The sequence below is a fragment of the Ranitomeya variabilis genome, chromosome 2, assembly GCF_051348905.1.
Source record: "Ranitomeya variabilis isolate aRanVar5 chromosome 2, aRanVar5.hap1, whole genome shotgun sequence".
Lineage (NCBI taxonomy): Eukaryota > Metazoa > Chordata > Amphibia > Anura > Dendrobatidae > Ranitomeya > Ranitomeya variabilis.
In genome coordinates this window covers 622864750-622880597 of record NC_135233.1, presented here as the reverse complement: position 1 = coordinate 622880597, position 15848 = coordinate 622864750, and the positions used below count along the sequence as shown (strand labels likewise).

Here is a 15848-nt window from a genome sequence, read left to right as displayed (position 1 = left end):
ATACAAGGTCTCAGGGAACCATCCTTCTTAGCCACAAAAAAGAATCCCGCACCAAGAGGGGAAGAGGACGGGCGAATATGTCCCTTCTCCAAAGACTCCTTTATATAACTCCGCATGGCAGCATGCTCCGGCACAGATAAATTGAAAAGTCGTCCCTTCGGAAACTTACTACCAGGAATCAAATTTATAGCACAATCACAGTCCCTATGAGGAGGTAGAGAATTGAGTTTGGGCTCCTCAAATACATCCTGGTAGTCTGACAAAAACGTAGGGACTTCAGAAGGAGTGGACGAAGCAATTGACACCACAGGAGCGTCACCATGAATTCCCTGACAACCCCAACTTGACACCGACATAGCTTTCCAATCCAGGACTGGATTATGAGTCTGCAACCATGGTAGACCCAACACGACAACATCATGCAAATTATGCAATACAAGAAAGCGAATCACCTCCTGATGAACAGGAGTCATGCACATGGTCACTTGTGTCCAGTACTGAGGTCTATTCGTAGCCAATGGCGTAGAGTCAATTCCCCTTAGTGGAATAGGGAATTTTAAAGGCTCCAAATCAAAACCACAGCGCCTGGCAAATGACCAATCAATCAGACTCAGGGCAGCACCTGAATCTACAAAGGCATTAACCGGGTAAGATGACAGGGAACAAATCAGGGTAACAGACAAAATGAACTTAGGCTGTAAAGTACCAATGGTGACAGATTTATCAACCTTTTTTTTGCGCTTAGAGCATGCTGAGATAACATGAGCTGAGTCACCACAGTAAAAGCACAACCCATTTTGCCGTCTATAATTTTGCCGTTCACTTCTGGTCAGAATTCTGTCATATTGCATAGATTCAGGTGTCTGTTTATAAGACACCGCCAAATGGTGCACAGGTTTGCGCTCCCGCAACCGCCGATCAATCTGAATGGCCAGAGTCATTCACTCATTCAGACCAGCAGGCGTAGGGAACCCCACCATGACATTCTTAATGGCTTCAGAAAGACCTTCTCTGAAATTTGCAGCCAGGGCACACTCATTCCACTGAGTAAGCACCGACCATTTCCGAAATTTCTGGCAGTACACCTCTGCTTCATCTTGCCCCTGCGAGACGGCCAATAACGCTTTTTCAGCCTGGTTCTCAAGATTAGGTTCCTCATAGAGCAATCCAAGGGCCAGAAAAAACGCATCCACACTGAGCAATGCAGGATCCCCTGGCGCCAATGCGAAGGCCCAATCTTGAGGGTCACCACGCAAAAAGGAAATAATAATCCTAACTTGCTGAACGGCATCACCAGAGGAACGAGGTTTCAAAGAAAGAAACAACTTACAATTGTTCTTAAAATTTAGGAACCTAGATCTATCTCCAGAAAACAACTCCGGAATAGGTATCCTAGGCTCAGACATAGGACTGTGAACAACAAAATCCTGAATACTCTGAACTCTAGCAGCAAGATGATCCAGACTGGAAGCCAAGCTCTGGACATCCATGTCAGCAGCTGAACTCAGAGCCACACCAAGATTAAGAGGAGGAGAGAAGCTAGCACAGCAGCTAGACACACGGCAACAACAAGAAAAAAAAAAATTCTCAAGGCTTCTTTTCTCCTGCTTCTGCCATGCAATTAACACTTTGTTGGCCGGCTGTACTGTTATGATCCCTAGTGGCTGAGGATCACAAATAGATCAGCAAGTGATTAAACTAAGGACGAGCTCTAGGGAGATGGTAACTGGACTGATCGCAAATCTGAACCTATCCAAACCAACTAGAGGTAGCCGGTGAACGTGCCTAAAAAATTCCTAGACGTCTCGAGCCAGCCTGAGGAACTAGCTACCCCTAAACAAAATATCCATCCTGAGATTTCAAGAACCCACACACCAACTAACGGTGTGTGGGGAGAAACTCAGCCCACTAGAGCAACCAGCAAGCGAGGGAATTACATTTTAGCAAGCTGGAACAGAAAACATGATAAACACTGCTGATCAAAAAATGAGCAAACAAAACTTAGCTTATCCTGCATGGACTGGGAGCAAGGAGTCAGAAGGAATCTGAGTAGCACTGATTACATCGACAGCCGGCAACAAGTGGAAGTAAAACAGAGCTATATAGGAACCTCCCAGAGGATAACGAACCAGCTGATAGCCAGAGACCAGCAGGATAACAAACAAAGCCACCAGGGGGAGCCCAAAGCAAAAGTCACACCATACCACCAGTGACCACAAGAGGGAGCCTGAACACAGAGTTCACAACAGCCGAGACTGTAACTGGAGTCACACAGACTGTCCGGAGGAACTGCTGAGAGTACCAGACAGGATACAACAGAGCATTACTGCCGAGACTATAACCGAGTCACACAGACTGTCCGGAGGAACTGCTGAGGGTACCAGGCAGGATACAGCAGAGCATTACTGCAGAGAGGCCGAGACTGTAACTGGAGTCACACAGACTGTCCGGAGGAACTGCTGAGGGTACCAGGCAGGATACAGCAGAGCATTACTGCAGAGAGAGAGGCCAAGACTGTAACTGGAGTCACACAGACTGTCCGGAGGAACTGCTGAGGGTACCAGAAAGGATACAGCAGAGCATTACTGCAGAGACTATAACCGAGTCACACAGACTGTCCGGAGGAACTGCTGAGGGTACCAGAAAGGATACAGCAGAGCATTACTGCAGAGACTATAACCGAGTCACACAGACTGTCCGGAGGAACTGCTGAGGGTACCAGAAAGGATACAGCAGAGCATTACTGCAGAGACTATAACCGAGTCACACAGACTGTCCGGAGGAACTGCTGAGGGTACCAGGCAGGATACAGCAGAGCATTACTGCAGAGAGGCCGAGACTGTAACTGGAGTCACAGACTGTCCGGAGGAACTGCTGAGAGTACCAGACAGGATACAGCAGAGCATTACTGCAGAGAGAGAGGCCGAGACTGTAACTGGAGTCACACAGACTGTCCGGAGGAACTGCTGAGGGTACCAGAAAGGATACAGCAGAGCATTACTGCCTAGAGTATAACCGAGTCACACAGACTGTCCGGAGGAACTGCTGAGGGTACCAGACAGGATACAGCAGAGCATTACTGCCTAGAGTATAACCGAGTCACACAGACTGTCCGGAGGAACTGCTGAGGGTACCAGTCAGGATACAACAGAGCATTACTGCAGAGACTATAACCGAGTCACACAGACTGTCCGGAGGAACTGCTGAGGGTGCTGGACAGGATACAGCAGAGCATTACTGCAGAGAGAGAGGCCGAGACTGTAACTGAGTCACACAGACTGTCCGGAGGAACTGCTGAGGGTACCAGACAGGATACAGCAGAGCATTACTGCAGAGACTATAACCGAGTCACACAGACTGTCCGGAGGAACTGCTGAGGGTACTGGACAGGATACAGCAGAGCATTGCTGCCGAGACTATAACCGAGTCACACAGACTGTCCGGAGGAACTGCTGAGGGTACCAGACAGGATACAGCAGAGCATTACTGCAGAGAGGCCGAGACTGTAACTGGAGTCACACAGACTGTCCGGAGGAACTGCGGAGGGTACCAGAAAGGATACAGCAGAGCATTAGTGCAGAGACTATAACCGAGGCACACAGACTGTCCGGAGGAACTGCTGAGGGTACCAGGCAGGATACAGCAGAGCATTACTGCAGAGAGGCCGAGACTGTAACTGGAGTCACAGACTGTCCGGAGGAACTGCTGAGGGTACCAGACAGGATACAGCAGAGCATTACTGCAGAGACTATAACCGAGTCACACAGACTGTCCGGAGGAACTGCTGAGGGTACCAGACAGGATACAGCAGAGCATTACTGCAGAGACTATAACCGAGTCACACAGACTGTCCGGAGGAACTGCTGAGGGTGCTGGACAGGATACAGCAGAGCATTACTGCAGAGAGAGAGGCCGAGACTGTAACTGAGTCACACAGACTGTCCGGAGGAACTGCTGAGGGTACCAGAAAGGATACAGCAGAGCATTACTGCAGAGACTATAACCGAGTCACACAGACTGTCCGGAGGAACTGCTGAGGGTACCAGGCAGGATACAGCAGAGCATTACTGCAGAGAGGCCGAGACTGTAACTGGAGTCACACAGACTGTCCGGAGGAACTGCTGAGGGTACCAGAAAGGATACAGCAGAGCATTACTGCAGAGACTATAACCGAGGCACACAGACTGTCCGGAGGAACTGCTGAGGGTACCAGGCAGGATACAGCAGAGCATTACTGCAGAGAGGCCGAGACTGTAACTGGAGTCACACAGACTGTCCGGAGGAACTGCTGAGGGTACCAGAAAGGATACAGCAGAGCATTACTGCAGAGACTATAACCGAGTCACACAGACTGTCCGGAGGAACTGCTGAGGGTACCAGACAGGATACAGCAGAGCATTACTGCAGAGACTATAACCGAGTCACACAGACTGTCCGGAGGAACTGCTGAGGGTACCAGGCAGGATACAGCAGAGCATTACTGATCATTGAACCCGATACCTCCTTTCTACAACCTTTGAGCATTATTAGGACACATGTCTGTCACAGAGCGGTCCTCCCTCTACGTGTGTAGTCATCCTACAGACAGATGTGTTGATGTGGAGGGCTCCCACGTAACGCTCCTTTGCTAATGTCAGGCTGCTGCGATCCGCTGGCTTCTTTGGGTTTTTGGTGACCATGACGCTCCAATGTGAAGAGCTACAATGTGTCACTGCACAATGCTTAGTGATCTATTGCTCAGAGCACTGGATACAAGTGTAACAAACCCGCTGCTGTGTGAGCAGGACTGCGGAGAGTCCCGGCCCCATGACAATGACTTTGTCGCATAAACTCGGACACCATAAGGCTACGTTCACATTTGCGGTCTGCGCCGCAGCGTCGCCGCATGCGTCATGCGCCCCTATATTTAACCTAACATGGATGGGTGTGACATTGGCTTCTCGGTGTTTGGTGGCTGCTGATTCTCACCCCGGGCCGTGACCTTGCAGAACTCACCGTCTCACAGGCTCCCACTTCACGTCGTAGCAAATGGGAAATCACTTTGTATATTCGGACTAGTTTTGCAGTCGGTTGTTTCCGTGTTCCTCCACATTCAGCAGCCGCCCTTCTTCCTTCCCCCGGAATCTGCCTCCTCCTCCCGATATTGTCTCCTCTGTCTGATTTACCTTTCACTTTCATTTTCCTCTCACAAGATATAATGACTGAAGCAAACAATCGTATTTATAATTTGTTACCATCTGTTCTCCCTTGTTGATTTTGGGGGATTTTTTTGGTCAGCTGTTTTTGTGACTTATCGGGCTGTGAGATTCTCGGCTACTTTCTTTTTATTTGGGGGGATTTTTTTTAACAATTTCTGGGAAGGGGATTATACAGGTCCTTCTCAAAAAATTAGCATATAGTGTTAAATTTCATTATTTACCATAATGTAATGATTACAATTAAACTTTCATATATTATAGATTCATTATCCACCAACTGAAATTTGTCAGGTCTTTTATTGTTTTAATACTGATGATTTTGGCATACAACTCCTGATAACCCAAAAAACCTGTCTCAATAAATTAGCATATTTCACCCGTCCAATCAAATAAGTGTTTTTTAATAACAAACAAAAAAACCATCAAATAATAATGTTCAGTTATGCACTCAATACTTGGTCGGGAATCCTTTGGCAGAAATGACTGCTTCAATGCGGCGTGGCATGGAGGCAATCAGCCTGTGACACTGCTGAGATGTTATGGAGGCCCAGGATGCTTCAATAGCGGCCTTAAGCTCATCCAGAGTGTTGGGTCTTGTGTCTCTCAACTTTCTCTTCACAATATCCCACAGATTCTCTATGGGGTTCAGGTCAGGAGAGTTGGCAGGCCAATTGAGCACAGTAATACCATAGTCAGTAAACCATTTACCAGTGGTTTTGGCACTGTGAGCAGGTGCCAGGTCGTGCTGAAAAATGAAATCTTCATCTCCATAAAGCATTTCAGCCGATGGAAGCATGAAGTGCTCCAAAATCTCCTGATAGCTAGCTGCATTGACCCTGCCCTTGATGAAACACAGTGGACCAACACCAGCAGCTGACATGGCACCCCACACCATCACTGACTGTGGGTACTTGACACTGGACTTCAGGCATTTTGGCATTTCCTTCTCCCCAGTCTTCCTCCAGACTCTGGCACCTTGATTTCCGAATGACATGCAAAATTTGCTTTCATCAGAAAAAAGTACTTGGGACCACTTAGCAACAGTCCAGTGCTGCTTCTCTGTAGCCCAGGTCAGGCGCTTCTGCCGCTGTTTATGGTTCAAAAGTGGCTTTACCTGGGGAATGCGGCACCTGTAGCCCATTTCCTGCACACGCCTGTGCACGGTGGCTCTGGATGTTTCCACACCAGACTCAGTCCACTGCTTCCTCAGGTTCCCCAAGGTCTGGAATCGGTCCTTCTCCACAATCTTCCTCAGGGTCCGGTCACCTCTTCTCGTTGTACAGCGTTTTCTGCCACATTGTTTCCTTCCAACAGACTTACCATTGAGGTGCCTTGATACAGCACTCTGGGAACAGCCTATTTATTGAGAAATTTCTTTCTGGGTCTTACCCTCTTGCTTGAGGGTGTCAATGATGGCCTTCTTGACATCTGTCAGGTCGCTAGTCTTACCCATGATGGGGGTTTTGAGTATTGAACCAGGCAGGGAGTTTTTAAAAGCCTCAGGTATCTTTTGCATGTGTTTAGAGTTAATTAGTTGATTCAGAAGATTAGGGTAATAGGTCGTTTAGAGAACCTTTTCTTGATATGCTAATTTATTGAGACAGGTTTTTTGGGTTATCAGGAGTTGTATGCCAAAATCATCAGTATTAAAACAATAAAAGACCTGACAAATTTCAGTTGGTGGATAATGAATCTATAATATATGAAAGTTTAATTGTAATCATTACATTATGGTAAATAATGAAATTTAACACTATATGCTAATTTTTTGAGAAGGACCTGTAGTTCTAGTCAATAAGACGAGTAATAAAACATAACAGAGTGATCTAAAACTTGTTCTATTAAACAAGTAAGTAATAAGATCTATAAGATATATTCAATGAAGAATCAACAGAGAAAAAAGGTTAATGCAAGAAGAAAAGAATGGGGAAGGAAAAGTTAGGAAAAGAAAAGGTTGGATCAAATAAACGTGGAGAGTAAGGACAGGGGAATAGATCATCCTTATTGAACAATATTTATAATAAAACCATTTTCCATTTGCTTCATTAAATATGTAATTGTAATTCTTGGCATATAATAAAGCTTTTAACCTAAAAGGGGGAATTCCAACTTGAGGAAAGAAATAGGTTCCAAGATGACCATGCGGAATAGTATTTTTTTAAAGAATTGTTTCTTAGAGCGTAAGAATGTTCGGAAGAATTCTGGGTAGACCTTCTTTTCATTATTTCTGAAATGGAGGGAACATCTATTGATTTCCACTTAGATGCCATAAGTATTTTTGTCACAGCACACAGAAGAATTCCGAGATATTTAACCCCTTCACCCCCAAGGGTGGTTTGCACGTTAATGACCGGGCCAATTTTTACAATTCTGACCACTGTCCCTTTATGAGGTTATAACTCTGGAACGCTTCAACGGATCTTGGCGATTCTGACATTGTTTTCTCGTGACATATTGTACTTAATGATAGTGGTAAAATTTCTTCGATATAAGTTGTGTTTATTTGTGAAAAAAACGAATATTTGGCGAAACTTTTGAAAATTTCGCAATTTTCCAACTTTTAATTTTTATGCCCTTAAATCACAGACATATGTCACGCAAAATACTTAATAAGTAACATTTCCCACATGTCTACTTTACATCAGCACAATTTTGGAACCAAAATTTTTTTTTGTGACGGAGTTATAAGGGTTAAAAGTTGACCAGCAATTTCTCATTTTTACAACACCATTTTTTTTTAGGGACCACATCTCATTTGAAGTCATTTTGAGGGGTCTATATGATAGAAAATACCCAAGTGTGACACCATTCTAAAAACTGCACCCCTCAAGGTACTCAAAACCACTTTCAAGAAGTTTATTAACCCTTCAGGTGTTTCACAGGAATTTTTGGAATGTTTAAATAAAAATGAACATTTAACTTTTTTTCACACAAAATTTATTTCAGATCCAATTTGTTTTATTTTACCAAGGGTAACAGGAGAAAATAGACCCCAAAATTTGTTGTACAATTTGTCCTGAGTACGCTGATACCCCATATGTGGGGGTAATCCACTGTTTGGGCGCATGGCAGAGCTCGGAAGGAAAGGAGCGCCATTTGACTTTTCAATGCAAAATTGACTGGAATTGAGATGGGACGCCATGTTGCATTTGGAGAGCCCCTGATGTGCCTAAACATTGAAACCCCCCACAAGTGACACCATTTTGGAAAGTAGACCCCCTAAGGAACTTATCTAGATGTGTGGTGAGCACTTTGACCCAACAAGTGCTTCACAGAAGTTTATAATGCAGAGCGGTAAAAATAAAAAATCATATTTTTTCACAAAAATGATCTTTTCGCCCCCAATTTTTTATTTTCCCAAGGGTAAGAGAAGAAATTGGACCCCAAAAATTGTTGTGCAATTTGTCCTGAGTACGCTGATACCCCATATGTGGGTGTAAACCATTGTTTGGGCGCAGGGCAGAGCTCGGAAGGGAAGGAGCGCCATTTGACTTTTCAATGCAAAATTGACTGGAATTGAGATGGGACGCCATGTTGCATTTGGAGAGCCCCTGATGTGCCTAAACATTGAACCCCCCCCACAAGTGACACCATTTTGGAAAGTAGACCCCCTAAGGAACTTATCTAGATGTGTGGTGAGCACTTTGACCCAACAAGTGCTTCACAGAAGTTTATAATGCAGAGCCGTAAAAATAAAAAATCATATTTTTTCACAAAAATGATCTTTTCGCCCCCAATTTTTTATTTTCCCAAGGGTAAGAGAAGAAATTGGACCCCAAAAATTGTTGTGCAATTTGTCCTGAGTACGCTGATACCCCATATGTGGGTGTAAACCATTGTTTGGGCGCAGGGCAGAGCTCGGAAGGGAAGGAGCGCCATTTGACTTTTCAATGCAAAATTGACTGGAATTGAGATGGGACGTCATGTTGCGTTTGGAGAGCTCCTGATGTGCCTAAACATTGAAACCCCCCACAAGTGACACCATTTTGGAAAGTAGACCCCCTAAGGAACTTATCTAGATGTGTGGTGAGCACTTTGACCCAACAAGTGCTTCACAGAAGTTTATAATGCAGAGCCGTAAAAATAAAAAATCATATTTTTTCACAAAAATGATCTTTTCGCCCCCATTTTTTTATTTCCCCAAGGGTAAGAGAAGAAATTAGAGCACAAAAGTTGTTGTGCAATTTGTCCTGAGTACGACGATACCCCATATGTGGGGGTAAACCACTGTTTGGGCGCATAGCAGAGCTCGGAAGGGAAGGAGCGCTATTTTACTTTTCAATGCAAAATTGACTGGAATTAAGATGGGATGCCATGTTGCGTTTGCAGAGCCCCTGATGTGCCTAAACATTAAAAACCCCCACAAGTGACACCATTTTGGAAAGTAGACCCCCTAAGGAACTTATCTAGATGTGTTTTGAGAGCTTTGAACCCCCAAGTGTTTCACTACAGTTTATAACGCAGAGCCGTGAAAATAAAAATTCCTTTTTTTTTTCACAAAAATGATTTTTTAGCCCCCAGTTTTGTATTTTCACAAGGGTATCAGGATAAATTGGACCTCAAAAGTTGTTGTCCAATTTGTCCTGAGTATGCTGATACCCCATATGTGGGGGGGAACCACTGTTTGGGCGCATGACAGAGCTCGGAAGGGAAGGAGCGCCATTTGGAATGCAGACTTAAATGGATTGGTCTGCAGGCGTCACGTTGCATTTGCAGAGCCCCTGATGTACCCAAACAGTACAAACCCCCCACAAGTGACCCCATATTGGAAACTAGACCCCCCAAGGAACTTATCTAGATGTGTTGTGAGAACTTTGAACCCCCAAGTGTTTCACTACAGTTTATAACGCAGAGCCGTGAAAATAAATTCTTTTTTTTTTTCACAAAAATGATTTTTTAGCCCCCAGTTTTGTATTTTCACAAGGGTAACAGGATAAATTGGACCCCAAAATTTGTTGTCCAGTTTGTCCTGAGTATGCTGATACCCCATATGTGGGGGGGAACCACTGTTTGGGCGCATGACAGAGCTCGGAAGGGAAGGAGCGCCATTTGGAATGCAGACTTAAATGGATTGGTCTGCAGGCGTCACGTTGCATTTGCAGAGCCCCTGATGTACCCAAACAGTACAAACCCCCCACAAGTGACCCCATATTGGAAACTAGGCCCCCCAAGGAACTTATCTAGATGTGTTGTGAGAACTTTGAACCCCCAAGTGTTTCACTACAGTTTATAACGCAGAGCCGTGAAAATAAAAATTCTTTTTTTTTTCACAAAAATGATTTTTTTAGCCCCCAGTTTTGTATTTTCACAAGGGTATCAGGATAAATTGGACCGAAAAAGTTGTTGTCCAATTTGTCCTGAGTATGCTGATACCCCATATGTGGGGGGGAACCACTGTTTGGGCGCATGACAGAGCTCGGAAGGGAAGGAGCGCCATTTGGAATGCAGACTTAAATGGATTGGTCTGCAGGCGTCACGTTGCATTTGCAGAGCCCCTGATGTATGCAAACAGTACAAACCCCCCACAAGTGACCCCATATCGGAAACTAGACCCCCCAAGGAACTTATCTAGATGTGTTGTGAGAACTTTGAACCCCCAAGTGTTTCACTACAGTTTACAACGCAGAGCCGTGAAAATAAAAAATCTTTTTTTTCCCACAAAACTTATTTTTTGGCCCCCAGTTTTGTATTTTCACAAGGGTAGCAGGAGAAATTGGACCCCAAAAGATGATGTCCAATTTGTCCTGAGTACGCTGATACCCCATATGTTGGGGTAAACCCCTGTTTGGGCACACGGGAGAGCTCGGAAGGGAAGGAGCACTGTTTTCCTTTTTCAACGCAGAATTGGCTGGAATTCAGATCGGATGCCATATCCCGTTTGGAAAGCCCCTGATGTGCCCGAACAGTGGAAACCCCCCAATTATAACTGAAACCCTAATCCAAACACACCCCTTACCCTAATCCCAACAGTAACCCTAACCACTCCTCTAACCCAGACACACCCAACCCTATTCCCAACCGTAAATGTAATCCAAACCCTAACCCTATCTTTAGCCCCAACCCTAACTGTAGCCCCAACCCTAGCCCCAACCCTAGCCCTAACCCTAGCAATAACCCTAGCCCTAACTCTAGTCCTAACTCTAGCCCTAACCCTAACCCTAATGGGAAAATGGAAATAAATACATTTTTTAATTTTTTTATTTTTCCCTAACTAAGGGGGTGATGAAGGGGGGTTTGATTTACTTTTATAGCGGGTTTTTTAGCGGATTTTTATGATTGGCAGCTGTCACACACTGAAAGACGCTTTTCATTGCAAAAAATATTTTTTGCGTTACCACATTTTGAGAGCTGTAATTTTTCCATATTTGAGTCCACAGAGTCATGTGAGATCTTGTTTTTTGCGGGATGCGTTGACGTTTTTATTGGTAACATTTTCGGACACGTGACATTTTTTGATCGCTTTTTATTCCGATTTTTGTGAGGCAGAGTGATCAAAAACCAGCTATTCATGAATTTCTTTTGGGGAGGCGTTTATACCGTTCCGCGTTTGGTAAAATTGATAAAGCAGTTTTATTCGTCGGGTCAGTACGATTACAGCGATATCTCATTTATATCATTTTTTTTATGTTTTGGCGCTTTTATACGATAAAAACTATTTTATAGAAAAAATAATTATTTTGGTATTGCTTTATTCTCAGGACTATAACTTTTTTATTTTTTTGCTGATGATGCTGTATGGCGGCTCGTTTTTTGCGGGACAAGATGACGTTTTCAGCGGTACCATGGTTATTTATATCAGTCTTTTTGATCGCGTGTTATTCCACTTTTTGTTCGGCGGTATGATAATAAAGCGTTGTTTTTTGCCTCGTTTTTTTTTTTTCTTACGGTGTTTACTGAAGGGGTTAACTAGTGGGCCAGTTTTATAGGTCGGGTCGTTACGGACGCGGCGATACTAAATATGTGTACTTTTATTGTTTTTTTTATTTTATTTAGATAAAGAAATGTATTTATGGGAATAATATTTTTTTTTTTTTCATTATTTTGGAATATTTTTTTTTTTTTTTTTTACACATTTGGAAATTTTTTTTTTTACTTTTTTATTTTGCCCCAGGGGGGGACAATACAGATCGGTGATCTGTCAGTTTGCATAGCACTCTGACAGATCACCGATCTGCGAGAAGTGCAGGCTGCTTCACAGTGCCTGCTCTGAGCAGGCTTCTGTGAAGCCACCTCCCTCCCTGCAGGACCCGGATCCGCGGCCATCTTGGATCCGGGTCTGGAGCAGGCAGGGAGGGAGGTAAGACCCTCGCAGCAACGCGATCACATCGCGTTGCTGCGGGGGACTCAGGGAAGCCCGCAGGGAGCCCCCTCCCTGCGCGATGCTTCCCTGCACCGCCGGCACATCGCGATCATGTTTGATCGCGGTGTGCCGGGGGTTAATGTGCCGGGGGCGGTCCGTGACCGCTCCTGGCACATAGTGCCGGATGTCAGCTGCGATATGCAGCTGACACCCGGCCGCGATCGGCCGCGCTCCCCCCGTGAGCGCCGCCGATCGCGCTGGACGTACTATCCCGTCGGCGGTCATACGGGCCCACCCCACCTCGACGGGATAGTACGTCCGATGTCAGGAAGGGGTTAATATTGGGGGAAAGTCGATTTGAATCAAGCGAGAACAAAACCAGTTGAGGAGACAATTCGACTACAGAGTTGTTAATATAGCTCAATACATTAGCTACTTCTTTCCACAGGTCGATTATTTTAGGACAGGACCAGCAAATATGTAATATGTTAGCTTTTTGAGTAGAGTTCCTCCAGCATAAGTCCGATCCGTCCTCAAAAATCTGCTTTAATCTGACAGGTGTGTAGAACCAACAAGATAAGATTTTAAAGTAATTCTCATGAATATTCGCATTTACATTTCATTTGTATGTTATTTCAATTGCTTCTTTCCATGACTCAGGCGAAAAACATATAGTCAGATCTTCTTCCCACTTAACCATGTGTTTTGATTTTTCAAAGTTTTGATAGGATTATCATTTTATATAACACAAATCTACCAAGCCATGAGGTATTTGCTTTATCAAAATTCTCAATATTTTTTTTAATCTGTTTTTGTATGAGATTAAGATTTTCATCTAGTACCTTACATAAAGAATTGGTAATTATAATTCCTAAGTATGGGATATGATGTTTTTCCCAGTTATAGGGAAATTCTTTTTCTATCAATTTTTTGGTTATGTGGTCTATGAAAAAGCCTAAAATTTTAGATTTTTTTTATCATTTATTTTATAGTATGAAAATGCAGAGAAGTCTCTTATAGTAGAAGTAATAATTCTCAATGAATCGGTCGGGTTAGTGGTAAAGATTAGTTCGTCATCCGCGAATAGACTTATTTTACATTGCCTAATGTTAAATGGTATTCCCTTTATTAAGTAATTTGTTCTAATGGTTTCGGCAAAAGGTTCCATGATTAGGTCGAATAAGAGTGGGGATAATGGGCAACCTTGCCGCATCCCGTTGTGATTAGGTCGAATAAGAGTGGGGATAATGGGCAACATTGCCGCGTCCCGTTGTAGATAGAAAATGAGTGAGATAATATATTATTCACTTGCATTTTTGCAGAGAGACAAGAGTATAAGGCCATAATAGATTTCAAGATTTGTCCATGAATTCCGATTTTTTTTTTTTAGAGTGGCTACCATATAATCTCAATTCGGTCAAATGCCTTTTCGGCATCAAGAAGGAATTTTTTTGCTTTTCTACATGTGAAATTAAATTTACGGTAGTTCTCTTCTTGCCTCCCTTTAATGAATCCAACTTGGTCTGAATGTATTAAGAAGGGCATAATTGTGAGTAACCTTTCTGAGATTATTTTATAATAAATCTTGATGTCCGAATTTAACAGGGATATAGGCCTGTAATTTGGGATTAGCTCTGGATCATTATTTGATTTTGGAATAACCACTACAGTGGCCTGTAAGGATTCCTTTGGGAATTTACCTTCATTGATGGCTGGGACAAATAATAATTAAGCTTAATGGAGTTCATAAGTTTATCATAGTCATCTAAAAGAATGGATTTTAGTTCTGCTCTAAGGTGGAGTACAATAGAATGAGATTTCTCTGTGGGGTTTTGGATCTGTTTTTCTACTTCTACTGCTGTGAGGTTCTCCAGCCTCCATCAAGCGGCATTGACTTTAATGTCGGCAAAGTGATCCACTAAAATATGGCTCAATCAGATGTGGGTTGGACAGTCACTAATCATGGGGGTCTGGTTGTGTTGTCCTCAGGACTGAAATGTGACCTTGACCATGATAAAATTTATATTTATTAATTAAAAACAAGTATACCAACAAAATGTCATGTAGGGGACGCTGTTAGAGAGGACACTAAAACATCCATATAAATCATATACCTAAGTGGACTTCACAACAAAATGATATACTTCCTCCCTATATAAATAGTACAGTACTATGACAAATAATAATTAGCATATCCAACAGTAATAGTCCACAAAATAACCCTACCAATAGCAGGACCAAATCTCACTTATTAGTAAATAAAATGCTCTAGTGCCCAATGGACTACTGTAGTGATATAATTACCCAAAGGGGAGGAAAAAAGACTACGCCCCCGGAAGAAGCTGGCAGTGAAACGCGCTTCGGGGTGAGGGGACGCTGTACCGGACACTTGTCACCACTGCAAATATCCATTCGAGGTAATGGGATATTGGACAAAAGCTTTCTCTGACCGTTGGGGTTGGGTCTCTTCATTTTTTGGACAATTTGGCACTAGAGCACTTTCTATATTTATAAATGGGATCCTTCGTTTTAATTGGCAGCGTAATTATGCATTTTCCATATACTTTCATATTTGGAGCATTCCATTAGATGGATGGAGAGGAATTACAATATTACAATATTGATGGAAGTTTTATCTAAGTATAGGACCTGTGGTCTTTTTTTCCTCCCCTCTGGGTAATTATATCACTACAGTAGTCCATTATATATAGTGAGGAAGTTTAGGTGTCCGCTTGTCTGCTCTTCCATCACACACGAGAGTCCTAGGATAAGTCCCATCCATGGACAGTTTAGGTGTGCTGATTGTGTGCTCCTCCATCACACACGAGAGTCCTAGGAAAAGTCTCATCCATGGACAGTTTAGGTGTGCTGATTGTGTGCTCCTCCGTCACACACAAGAGTCCTAGGATAAGTCCTACTCATGGACAATTTCGGTGGCCGCTTGTGTGCTCCTCCGTCACACATGAGAGTCCTCGGATAAGTCCCATTCATGGACCGTTTAGGTGGCTGCTTGTGTTCTCCTCCGTCACCCATGAGAGTCCTAGGATAAGTCTGATCCATGGACAGTTTAGGTGGCTGATTGTGTGCTCCTCTGTCACACATGAGAGTCCTAGGATAAGTCCCTTTCATGGACAGTTTAGGTGGCTGCTTGTGTGCTCCTCCGTCACACATGAGAGTCCTAGGATAAGTCCGATCCATGGACAGTTTAGGTGGCTGCTTGTGTGCTCCTCCGTCACACACGAGAGTCCTAGGATAAGTCCTACTCATGGACAATTTCGGTGGCCGCTTGTGTGCTCCTCCGTCACACACGAGAGTCCTAGGATAAGTCCTACTCATGGACAATTTCGGTG

The 15848-nt window shown here is 43.8% G+C and overlaps 1 protein-coding gene and 1 long non-coding RNA gene across 3 annotated transcripts in view; one reads left to right on the top strand and one right to left on the bottom strand.

The window, feature by feature from the left end:
• LOC143807415 (mixed lineage kinase domain-like protein) overlaps positions 1-5158 on the bottom strand; it is a 34222-nt gene extending 29064 nt beyond the window's left edge. Inside the window, exon 1 of one of the 2 annotated variants that reach the window (XM_077288927.1) lies at positions 4996-5158. The gene's annotated coding sequence lies outside the window, so the exon portion shown is untranslated. The remainder of the gene's footprint in view (positions 1-4995) is intronic. The other variant, XM_077288926.1, reaches the window with a different exon arrangement.
• The window catches only part of LOC143807417 (uncharacterized), a 62074-nt gene that overhangs the window by 29180 nt on the left and 17046 nt on the right, over positions 1-15848 (top strand). The gene's annotated exons all lie outside the window — the stretch shown is intronic.